Below are 12,556 nucleotides of genomic sequence, written 5' to 3'. Positions count from 1 at the left end.
TTATTTTCTATAGAAAGAATGAAATATGTTAAATATTTCCTTTGAATTTTGTCTTTGTTACATTTATTAAAACTCCAAAGAATCCCTGTTAACACATGGCTATGATGCTCACCACTACACCTGCTCATCATTAGAGATGCACATATTGTTAGCTACTAAGGGACATACTCAAGTGGCTAAGGTCAAGTAACTGACAAGCAGATCTGTGGTGTTGAGCAGAGTGTTTGCTATAATGATATTTCTGCTTCAGCAACTCAGCTCTGAATCTGTCTGAAATGTAATGGAAAGTAGGTAAGTCTCAAGACATTGATGCCCAGGTCAGAAAAACAAAGTTTGAAGGGAATTGTAGTAATTTCCTTTTATTCATAGACTAACAGTATAGCCCGGCGTTGCCCGGGATTAAATTAGGATTATTAAGTGATCAAGCGCTTTATTTCAAACCAAAACAAGTAACACTAACATCAAATTTGAGCGAAATCCGTTGAAATTGGTAAACGTTTGGCTGAAAATAGGTTGCAGGCAATTTGATTGGGAAATCCCATAAGGAATCAGTTTATTGATTATTTTCCACTCCTCGATTGTTTTTTATTTTTTGAGAACTTAAAGCATTGAAAAATCCCATGAGTCCTAAGTAATGCTGGCATCAAGTTTAAACAAAATATGTCAAAATTGGTAAAAGTTATGGTTGAAAATGGGGTGTAGCCAATTTTAGTGGGAAATCCGATAAGGAATCTGTTGTGTCTGGGGAGAGTCATTTTCGTTTTGTGCCTTTTTAATGTATCACACTCACCGGTAAAATTTCCACTTTTTTTCTTATATTTATTTTACTAAAATTTTCATGGCGTCTTGCAACCTTTTCAATAGTTTTGACTATTTACACTACGTTCCCTTTTGTTTGTTTGTGCGCATGTGTGTGAGTCAGTGTGTGTGTGTGTGTGTGTGTGTGTGTGTGCCTATACATGCATGCATGTACGTATGTATGTATATATGTGTGTATGTATATATATGTGTATATGCATATGTATATATGTATGTATGTGTGTGCATCTATATGTACGTATACTGCATATTTATGTGCTTGCATGTCCGCGTTAGTGTATTTTCTATGTATGTGTGTGTGAGCATGTGTTTGTATATGTATGCACCTCTGTCTCCTTTTAAGAAAATAAAAATAAGAAAAAAGTGGAAATTTTACCGGTGAGTGTGTTACATTATAAGGCACAAAAAGAAAATGACTCTCCCCAGACACAACAGAATATGCTTCAACACACGAACTCATATAAAGAATCTTGCAAACCAAATCCAAAAACGAATTATAAGGAATCGGTTTATGAGTTTATTGCTTTTTTTTTTACCCCAAATAGGACTTAATCGAACGCAACATTGCTGATTAAAAAAAATCAATATTTATACTTTAAAGTTGGTTTTCACACCCAACCCAGTTCTGCAGAATCAGTGTTGCGATGGGAACGCATAGATTGGGGGTTTGACCGGCAGAGGTGATCAGGTTGCACATGCCGGCTCTTTTGATGGCACCACCTCTATCATCTAACCCCCCTTGACCCATGAGTTAGGAACCCTTCCGGCAAGCCAGCGACTAATCCTAATCTAGGGGTACTACCAGTCAAGGCTGCATCGAAGATATGCATTGGAGAAGGTTGCCTCGGAAATCTGCATTGGAGAAGTTGCATCAAAGGTTAGTATTGGATAAGGATGCATTGAAGGTTTGCAATGGAAATCTACAGTGAAGAAGGGTGACTCAAAGATTTGGATTGGATAAAATTGCATTAGAGATCTGTATAGGAGAAGGTTAATCCGAAGGTTGGCATTGGGGATCTGGATTGGAGTAACTTATGAAAACTTAGCAACACCCTTAACCAAAATATAAGGGACCTGTCTCTTGTAGCCTAACTATATGAGCAACTTAGCCAAGCACTGATATCGGTTAAGTGAGCATTGTTGTTGAAGTCAGCATTGTCCAATAAAAGAGAGGAAGAGTCTATAAATCATGTTGCCATGGTTTGAGAATATATCCGGCTAATGCTTCCGGATCACCTGTTTGTCTATAAAACATCGCAATAGACAACTTTGCGTGTTCTGCCCTGAGGTGCATACACAAAAAGAGTGTTTCTGCTCCCCACACGGGAGCAGGCTACATAAAGTTGCCCATGTGAAAAGCATGACTCCCCCAAATGGATACCTGGCACCGATAGTGTTTGGTCTTGGGCTTTGCCGATGGACATGGCGAAGCATGGTCTCAACGGGGACTACGATATGCGGAAGGTAAACGGCATGTCTGACCCCGAGGGATAAAGCTGCATCCTTGAAATGAAAACAGTTTCACCCCTCCCGCACCCTGTAACATTGGTGGCCTCAATCAAGTGGGGCGTCAGGGACTTGAGTACTAAGCGGCCCCATTGCACTGTTTAGGTGGAAGCAAGTCTCTGATTAGCATAATTGGGCATCCAGCTCTTAGCCTAAGAATGTGAGGTGGAAGTCCTGCTGGCCCCAATGAGTTGAGAAACTCGATAGGGTAACTGACAATGTCTTGGGGGTCAGAGGTCCGGTCAATCGATTTGTAGATGCGCTCTCCACCCGGAATTCGGCTTATGAACTGGCCATTGCGAGCACTGACTGCTACGTTTTGGGGGATCAGGATGGTTCTTTCACTGAGCTAATTGATGTCTGCATAATTACTTTCCAGATTGGGGAACACTGTTTCCAAAAGATCGGAAGGGTTGTTCACGATGTTGCACAGTTCAGAGATGGATATGTCGCCCCTATCATTCCTAGGGACCTTGTCTTCTCCAAGGGCTAAAATGTCTTCAGCAAATGCCGCAGACGTGCTATCACCAAGCAAGTGCGCACGCATGTTTGTGCTTAGGCTTAAGGTCTTAACCTGGGGCCTAGCGTGGATGACTTAAGGTATTCGCACACTTCATCAGCCCTGCTCCCTTTAGGGATGACAAGAAGGGTTTGCTGGAAACCTCCTGAAAGTAATAGAGTTACACCACCCTTATAAGTTGTAGAATCCCTGATATCTTTCAGTAACCGGTCCAGTGCCTCAAGGGCACCCTTATTGGCCACTCTGCATTCATCCCATACAATGAGACGGCACTGTCTAAGAACTTCAGCTTCCTCTGAATTTTTGCCTATGTTGCAAGTTGGAACCTCGACCCTCACCATATCCAAAAACAGCTTGAATGCCGAGTGCGCCGACCTATCTCCTAGCAATAACGTAGCAGTGATTCCTGAGGAGGCAACAGCTAGCGCAGTTTGTTTCTCGCGATGAATCTTAGCAAGTATTAATTGTGTTACAAAGGATTTGCCGGTACCTCTAGCAGCATCGAGGAAAAAAATGCCGCCCGCCTTTTTTTCAACTGACGACAGTTTTGTACGCCAGCCTCTGATCAGGGAGCAATTTCGATTCATTTACTCACAGGTACTCAGCAAGGCCATCAGCGTCATACGACAACTCCAGAAGTAACTTTGGTGCGAGTGTGTTAACATCCTGTCGCAATGAGGACGGCGAACCGAATGTGTTCAACACCGCCCCACCCATTTTGAGCTGGGTATCCTCGATTTCAATCAGAGCATTATTGTAGATCAGGTCATTGTAGCCAATGTTGCATTAGGGCACCGTTGCTTTGCCATCAGAAGGAAGTCCTCAGACAGAAGCTTGATCGGACAACCCACAACTTCATGAAGGAAGTAAAAACATTCCTGCTGGCTTGGATGCACCGTGTTATACCCCTCCCGAGGCAATCCGAAAACTTAATGCGTGGATGCCCATCAACGTCTACCCCTGACTGTCTTCGTGTCCAAACGTTTTTATCCCACACAAAGTAGGATGGCAGTTGCGGATAAATAAGATACTTTGCAAATGTATCAGTTTGACACAACTTAAAAAAAAACTGTAACGATTGTTTCCTTTGACCGGGTAGCCAATTGAGCAGAATTGTGCTCAGAAAAGTATACACGCTGACCATTCTCCAAATGAACAGTCAGATGCACGATTGCCGAATGAAGATACGCCAAAAAGCTTCATTGCTGCTGATGTACCGCCCCGACAGGTACTCAGAAACTTCATCCCTTCCACTAGCACTTTGAAGGCCAAATACAGCAGCATCAGAGCCTTGTTAATGTACTTACACATGCACTTTAACGGATCTGCAAAATTCAACGTTTATATGGGCGTTAAAAATCTTGAGAGAAGCGGGCAGTAAGGGACAACCCACCGATTGTTGACTTTCCTTTACTCTTCTGGTGAAACCACCGTTCTCAGGCCGTCTCCGTCTGTACAGGGGGTACCCGTCTCCATTGGTCCGTGTCTCATCAGCAAATTTCTTAGGGAATCACTTACTACACGACCTCCCCCCCCCCCCTTGTAGGCACGCATGTTGGCCATCAACACCCAGCCCGAGCAGACCATGAATCATGTTCATGCTGACGATATCATATAACTCATGGTCGATGGCAGGGTTAGGAATCTCAGCCGAGATGATTATATCAACGTCGTTAGAGTTGATTTTCGTCGCTAGCCAAATCAGAATGTGAGCATGTGGATTTCCTCTCTTCTGCCATTCCACGGTGTCACATTTGACTGGCCAAAAATTTTCCCCTTTATGACTGGCTTAAAAATCTGCCCCTTTTTGATTAATGACATCAACTTGGCCAACTTTAGCTGGAATACTCGAGCAAGTAGGTCACGCCTGTGGGCAGGTTGTTGCCCAGGGTAAAGTTCACAGGTTATTTCCACCCACTTTGGGTTGCACATGAATGTAATAAACAGGTCCGGACGACCATAATTTCGGACGTACGTCATTGCATCCTCGGTTCGTTCGTGCATGTACCTGCCCCCCCTCCCGTGTAGCTGGAGGGTAGGATGAATGTCTTTCCCAGGCTTCGGGGATCAGCATCATTCTGGATCCCATCTCGTAGATGAATGTAGCTGTCACTGCGCAGCTCTTTCTGGTGTGTTTTTATAAAACACAGACGCTCGGATTCAATCGACCGATGCAAGTGATTGAAGCTGTTAACCCGCAACAAAAATCTGTAGGCATAATATACCCTTGACGAAACTGTTTTGGCCGATGTCACAGAGGGGTCGTTGGGTTGACGATGCTGAATGCTGAAATGATAACCATCCCCCCCCGCGAGTGAACAAAAGGGGGTACTGTAGGCTGTCGTAAGAGCGGTGAGTTTCGCTAATCCTACGAAGGCTGCCGCCACGGCATAACATAACTATATCTCTGGGGTTGTGTTAGTCCCCATGAAGAACGACTGCCACTTCATTATGCGCGGGAGCATTGAAGCAGTGAGCATGCCCCCCCCCCAGATGGCCTCTTGTCAGCGGCGTCAATGACGACGTTGTAGTTGGGACAGGGTGTGTTCTCCAACGTGCATTTAAAGCTGAAGATATAGCTGTTGTGCTCGTGCAGCATTGTTTGTAGGCCAAGTAAGATGTCTCTGTTGAAAGTTTCAGCCTCTGCGTTGTTTCCAAGCGCTGGGAAAATGGCTACTCGTGCAGCGGCCTGTTGATTGTAGTCCGAGATGAAATAAAGCTGCAAAAACGCCAGTGAACTATTGTTAGGGTGATGGAGCGACCCAATGAGGTGGTAAACCTGCCCCTGGACCTTAGAAGGTGGCATCCACCTCTCGGACAACTTTAGTCCCAAAGGAGGTCATCTGAAAAGCGCAGTTGTATGTCCTGAGAAATTGAAGAAATCCAGATGACCTTGGTGCAGACCCTGCCAGTAGGTTCTTCAAAGGCTGAGGAGAGTCTTCAAGTGATTGTAGCTGCACTTTGCTATTTGAGCTGCACATCTCAGGTGATTCGGCTGACCACTTCTTAGCATTGTAGTGCTTGCAGGTGGAGCACATACCCCCAATTTCGATTTCAGAACGGGAGGAGTAGCTTATCGTCGGTTCGTAGATGAAAGCCTTCATGAGCCAATAGAACCTTTTCGGGCTTTTAATGCCTCTCGCCGAGGACTATTCCCCTGTAGCCTACCACGTCTCTATAGAGGAGTTTCAGCAGATCGCGTAGTAATAGTGGCAGCAGCGTTTTGTGAATTTCGGACTGCCCGTTGTTCCGTAGTCTCGGAGGCTCTTGCATTGGCTGTGGCAGTGGCAGCAGCATCTTGTGAATTGTGGAGTACCCGTTGTTTAGCAGTCTCGGAGGTTCTTGCTTTGGCAGTGGCAGCAGAGTTTTTTGAATTGCGAGCAGATCGAGCTAAGCTCGTTTCTTGAAAACGCACCGAACGGTCATACGACAGCTTCCTTTGAAGTAGCATAGCTCTTTCGTCGCCACTTTCAGTGACTCTCCTGCTCAAAGCACGTAAAGAGGTCTTAGCCAGTCGCAAATTAGTTTCGTCAGAAGTCTCATTGACCCTTCTAGCCTTCTGTGCCAACACAGCAGCAACCCGGTGCCCAAGACAGATTCTTTTCTTAGGTGGCATGATGTAAATTAGGAGATGGAGAAAATGAAACTGGCAGATGGGGAAATGTAATTAAATGAAGGCACAATTGAAGCTGAAGTTGCGGTTCTGATGAACGAAAAATCAGCAATGAGAAACTGTTTTCAAACACAAACAACATTACCCGGTTGTTTTCAAGCAACAGTAACTTGTTTCGTGAAACAAACAGCTGAAAAATAAAGCAAAATGCAATAAAATAGAATAAAATTAAAATATATGATAAAATTTAAAAAATTAAGAATGCAGATACTCTACGTAAGAAATATAACAGTCAATTAAAGACTTTAAACATAAAAGTAAGCAAAAACTAAGAGACAAAAAGTGCTAGTTGCTAATTACATCGTCATCAGGTTTTATTTTCTAATTGAATGAACCAACACTAATTATCTAACGTTCAAAAGTTCATGGCAGTAGATAAGTTTCAGCGAACTTGAGTAGCATGTTCAGAATTCGTTTCTAATGTTGAAATGCCACATATCGAAAAATGCTTTAAATAACATAGGAAGTAAAACAGCAACAGCACAAAGTCATCATTTGCCTTGACCACTGAGAAAGCAAAATTACGTACAGAGAATTTCAAACAGATATGAATGGTAAAAATGTTGGTAAATTTGTAGATTAACATCCGCACGATTTTCACTAAGAAAACAACAAATCGGATTTTTTGTGTGGAGTCAACTAGCCTGGCCTCCTTATATGCTACAACACCCTTTTTGTGGTCCGAAACACGGGGTGGGGTGTGGTGGAAGCCTCGGAAATTGTACCCATTTATATTGTGTAATTCACTGACAAATTGTTACCTACCTCTTTGTTTCTTTGTTGTTAAATAAATGGATTCTCAACAAAACATTTCCTCGGCTTAAAGTAAAAACAAAACTCTTTCGCGCCCAAAATAATGTGTGTGAGTGAGAGAGGGGGAGAAACATGAACGATTTAAAATAAATGATTTAAAATAAATATATTTTAATTGTTGTGTGAGAAAGTATAAATGATCTGGTTATAAAATACAGTGTCTTTCAAAAGCATCCTAAATTTGAAGACTATATCTCGTGTTTAAGTAAACAACAATACATTTTACATTTTTATTTTTGATGAACGCTGTCACAATCTATTTCTCTCTCACACACACTTTGTCTTTACTTTTTTTGTTAGACGCTGTCAAATTCTCTCTCTCTCGGCCTTACACATACTTTTTCTTTACTTTTTTGTTAGACGCTGTCAATCACTTCCTCCCTCCCTCACACACACTAGCACACAACTTCTCTCTTTCCCTCACACACACACACACACACACACACACGCGCACACACACACACACGCGCGCACACACACACACACATCCTGCCTTTTATAGATACAGATAAAAGCAAATAGGAAGTAACACTTACCAAAATGAACAAACAAAAACATTTTGTTACACGGTGTAATAAGAAATCTGTTGCTGATAATAATGTAAATCAACAAACCTTATGCTTGATCGAACGGACGACATCTAATCCGGTAAACACAGCAAGCTTGCTTCGTAATGAGGGTGACTATTGTACACTTTATAGCACGAGGGGATGCTGAAAAGTTCCTGGATATGAGTAAACGAAAATACAGGAGGATCAGTTAATTATGATTTTATTCAACATATCCCCCTCTCAGATTCCCACACTTATTGCAGTGGTCCTTCAGTTTTTCTAAGCCTTGTAAAAGAACTCAGAAGGTTGGGCCTCTAACCAGACCTTTCGCGATAACCTTGAAGTCAGGAACTTTTCACAACCCCCTCGTAAGTACTGTCTCGAGTCCTAGGAGTCATAGGACCGTTTACCCCGTTTCCATGGCGTACAGGTGACCGAGATTACAATATTCCTCCTGATCGGGACACCAGTCCGTCACAATTCATTTACATCTGAGTGGACTGGACCAATGTAAAATGTAGTGTTTTGTTCAAGAATACAAAACACCACCCAAAAAAAATACGATCTTGCAACATTCTAACTGCTAGGCCACGTTGCTTCACTTCGAACAGTTTGCAAGATGAAAAACAAAACCTGTTATAAAGAATGGAAAAGCTCTGGAGAGACGAGGATCATGTAATACTGATTAGGTGTTCCATAGCAACAAGTCATATGGGTGGAAGTGCATTATACTGTAGATGTCTACTAGACTACCACGGCAGTAGCTGTATAGTTGGTGTGTCTGAACCTATCCTAGTCCACTGTTCTTCCAAAATTTACTGATAAAGTTAAGCTGGTGTCTACAAAAGCTATTAACATGTAAATACTTCACCTACAATCTTATGAAATAAAGTTAAATGGTCAAAAGTATACCACATGAGTAACCAACTAAGTATTGCATTCGCTTATCCCGCACTGATCTATAACGAAAAATTTACTAGGATGCAAGAAAAGCATACAAAATAATTGTAATAGATTTATTTGAAAATATGTGCATCGTAGACGTCTAAAATGAAAAATTCTGATATTCTATGTATTCTTTATACTACAATGTGGTAATAATTACGAGGCTTTGATAAAGCAGACCTCTTTTAATAGCCATCCAAGCCGTGATCATTCGTAGTTTTATGTTTATGTGGAACTAATATAATCTAATGTATCTTTTCCTTATCTAAGTTGGTAGCGTGAAGTTTGAGGGAGATCTGGCTGCTATTTTGACCAGGTCGAAACATTATATAGAGGTTCCCTTATATAATTTGAGTATAAGAATTTTATTTCATGCAACATATAAATAGCGTTTCTTCAACCAATAAAACTGTTATTCCCGTTCAGTTTCACTCAAATGGCTTGGGTTAACACTAGACTATAGTGAAATATACTTCTATAGTGAAATATACACTAGACTATAGTGAAATATACTTCTATAGTAAAATATACACTAGACTATAGTGAAATATACTTCTATAGTGAAATATAAACTAGACTATAGTGAAATATACTTCTCTATAATGGAACACAGCGAGATTGAACCTACGTCAACGTGGTTGTGAATCGAACTTCTTAATCATACGAGCATTTAAAATATTCAATAAAATCCAATTCTGGTTATAAAAAGAAACAAAAAAAAATTATCAAAAACACAAAAGCTGATATTCAATTTTAAATACCAACATTAATAACGAACAGAATAGAACTATAATTTAATTTTCAGCACACTATTGATTTTTTAGTAACGGCTGGTAGACCAAGTTGTGACATATATTTGTGAACATTTATTAATTGACCTACATTTAACGGACGTTATAAGATTATAAACGAACGTTATAACCCTATAAATGAACGTTATGACGTTCATTTATATCAACACATTTGCTTTAAAAAATTTTTTTTATTTGTCAACATAAATGCTTCACACGCAAATATTTATTTCTTTATTGCCCATAGGAGGCTAAACATAGAGGGGACAAACAAGGACAGACAAACGGATTAAGTCAATTACAACGAAACCCAGTGATTAACTGGCACTTATTTAATCGACCCCGAAAGGATGAAAGGCAAAGTTGACCTCGGCGGAATTTAAACTCAGAACGTAACGGCAGAAAAAATACCTATTTCTTTACTACCCACCAGGGGTTAAACACAGAGAGGACAATCAAGGACAGACAAACGGATTAAGTCGATTATATCGACCCCAGTTTGTAACTGGTGCTTATTTAATCGACCCCGATAGGTTGAAAGGCAAAGTCGACCTCGGTGGAATTTGAACTCAGAACGTAACGGCAGACGAAATACGTGCTAACGTTTCTGCCAGCTCGCCACCTTATCACCTGAAAATATGAACAGTTAATTCTGAATTTCTCCAGAGCAGCATATAAAGTCTCATAGTGTTGAAATTACATTGATCATGAAATTTCAAAAACTGTTTGTGAGTTTGTTGGACAATTCTCATTTACCTCTCACATGCGTAACAAAAAATTATATGAGACAACATTTAGTAGGTGTCAATGAAATTATCCTAATAATGAGATCTGGTCGAAAATTAACTTCCATGTATATACAGAATTTTCTGGACATTCTAAAAAACTATTATTCAAATCGAGTAAAAACTTGCTTCAGTCATTAGACTGCGGTCAAGCGAATCGACCCCAGTATCTTTTTTTCTCTGTAAAGCCTGTTACTTACTCCATCAGTATCTTTTGCCGAATTGCTAAGTTACGGGGTTATGAACAAACTAACCTCTAACGGTGATGGGGGAATAAACACACGGGCGCGCGCGCATAAAATTAAGCAAGGATTTCAAATTTTGCGGTGCTTTTATCCGGTATTGAAAATATAATCTTTAACAATGTGAAGTTAGCTTCTTGTTAAGCAATCATCTCCCACCGAAGTGCTTCTTTTTGAATTCTAAACAATAAAGTTTCTTTCATTCAAGTGTAATAATTTTTGCACCGTAGTTGATGCAATGCTAACTGCAGAATTATAATTTTAGATATTTTACCAAAAACTCATTAGCATTTTCAGTATTCGCATCAAATAAGAGTGTCAGTGCATTAGAATAAGGTGGTAGAGGAGGAAGCTGCAATAGGTTAGATGCTCATTTATGAACCTCTTTATGTGTGTCTGGCAATTTGTTGAAGAGAGCCGGGCCAATTGATGTGAAATAGTTCTATCATAGTGTTGTGATACAATACGAACATTTCTGTAGTGAACGGATGGCACGGGGGAAGGGCAATCCTCGGACGAATTTTAAGGATAGGCAATGCTGATGGAATATTTTCCACATCATACAGAAGATATAGAGCAAAGCCTGAGCTTTTTGAGTCGATCCCAATAGTCAAGGCTTGTCATGTCATCTTCCACAGACCTCTGCCAAGCAGTTCATTTTAAGATAGATACGCGAGTAAAATTACTAATAGAGAAACGAAAATAAACTTTGGAATCAGCAACACCACCATAGGTTATGTGGAAAAGATGAAGTGTTTTCAAGGAAGATAATCAAAGAATTTAACATTATAATACTTCCTGTAAAGTAGATATATAACAAATGGAAAATCCTTCAAGAATCCATAAAATTTCCAGGATCACTACCAAAATGTTATCATCTGTTCCTTGTGTCATTACCAACTTTTCCTGCAAGTTTCTCAAAATACCGTCCACAACTTTTTGAGTTATTTTACTCACAGACAGAGAAACAAACCAACACCAATGAAAACATAACCTCCTTCCTTGGTGGAGGTAATAATTAAAAATACACATAAAGTACAGGATATCACCAGCGAGTGAAAAATACGTAAACACACAGAGATAAGTACAGGACCGTATTTTTCACTCGTTAGTGAGATCCTGTACTTAATGCGTATTTTTTTGGTAATTGTCCTATACTTAATGTATATTTTCTATTATATATATATAACGGGAAGGTTTACGAAAATAAACAAAAGACGAAGGCAGGTGGAGTAAAAACAAACAAATGTATTAGTATGGCGCTCAGGAATAGAAATAGAACAAGTCTTTTACGTTTCGAGCCTACGCTCTTCGACAGAAAGATACACAAAAAAAACAAGAAGAGAAAAAATGCGTGTAGGAGCTAACGATCTATCATGGTGTCGGGCAGTGGTCAGACGCTAGATACACATATATATATATATCGCATCCCTCCCATCCCATCCTTCAATCCTATCCCCCACACCTTCTCCCACATACACCACCTCTACTCCCACCCTCTACCTACCCAACCCAACTATACCCTCCCCACTCTCGCCTCCCCCACATCCCAACAACATCACACCACACCACACCACACCATACAACATTACACATCACAACACCACCAACACACTCATCCCCACATTTTAACACCTACACATACATACACGCATACGTCCAGACCACCAGCCCTCTTTCACACGCACATACATACTGTCTTATACACACACGCACCTTCGTGTTGGGGGTCATCGTTACTTTGTTACCTCCCCTACTTTCCCTCTCGTGTGTGACCTTTATGTCTTAGTCAGTCGCCATGATAGATCGTTAGCCACTTCACACATTTTTTCTCTCCTTATTTTTTTCTGTGTCCCTTTCTGTAGAAGAGCGTAGGCTCGAAACGTAAAAGATTTTTTCTATTCCTGCGCG

General features: G+C 40.7%; 1 long non-coding RNA gene across 1 annotated transcript; it reads left to right on the top strand.

Annotated features, from left to right (window-relative positions):
• Positions 1-230: 230 nt before the first annotated feature.
• Positions 231-3,985, top strand: LOC118762668. Its single transcript, XR_004998435.1, has 2 exons — positions 231-291; positions 3,621-3,985. It is a non-coding gene; the product is annotated as an uncharacterized LOC118762668 (long non-coding RNA).
• Positions 3,986-12,556: the final 8,571 nt, after the last annotated feature.

This window comes from Octopus sinensis, linkage group LG1, assembly GCF_006345805.1.
Source record: "Octopus sinensis linkage group LG1, ASM634580v1, whole genome shotgun sequence".
In the NCBI taxonomy this organism is placed as follows: domain Eukaryota; kingdom Metazoa; phylum Mollusca; class Cephalopoda; order Octopoda; family Octopodidae; genus Octopus; species Octopus sinensis.
The sequence above is the reverse complement of the archived record's forward strand: the minus strand, read 5'-3'. Positions and strand labels throughout refer to the sequence as shown.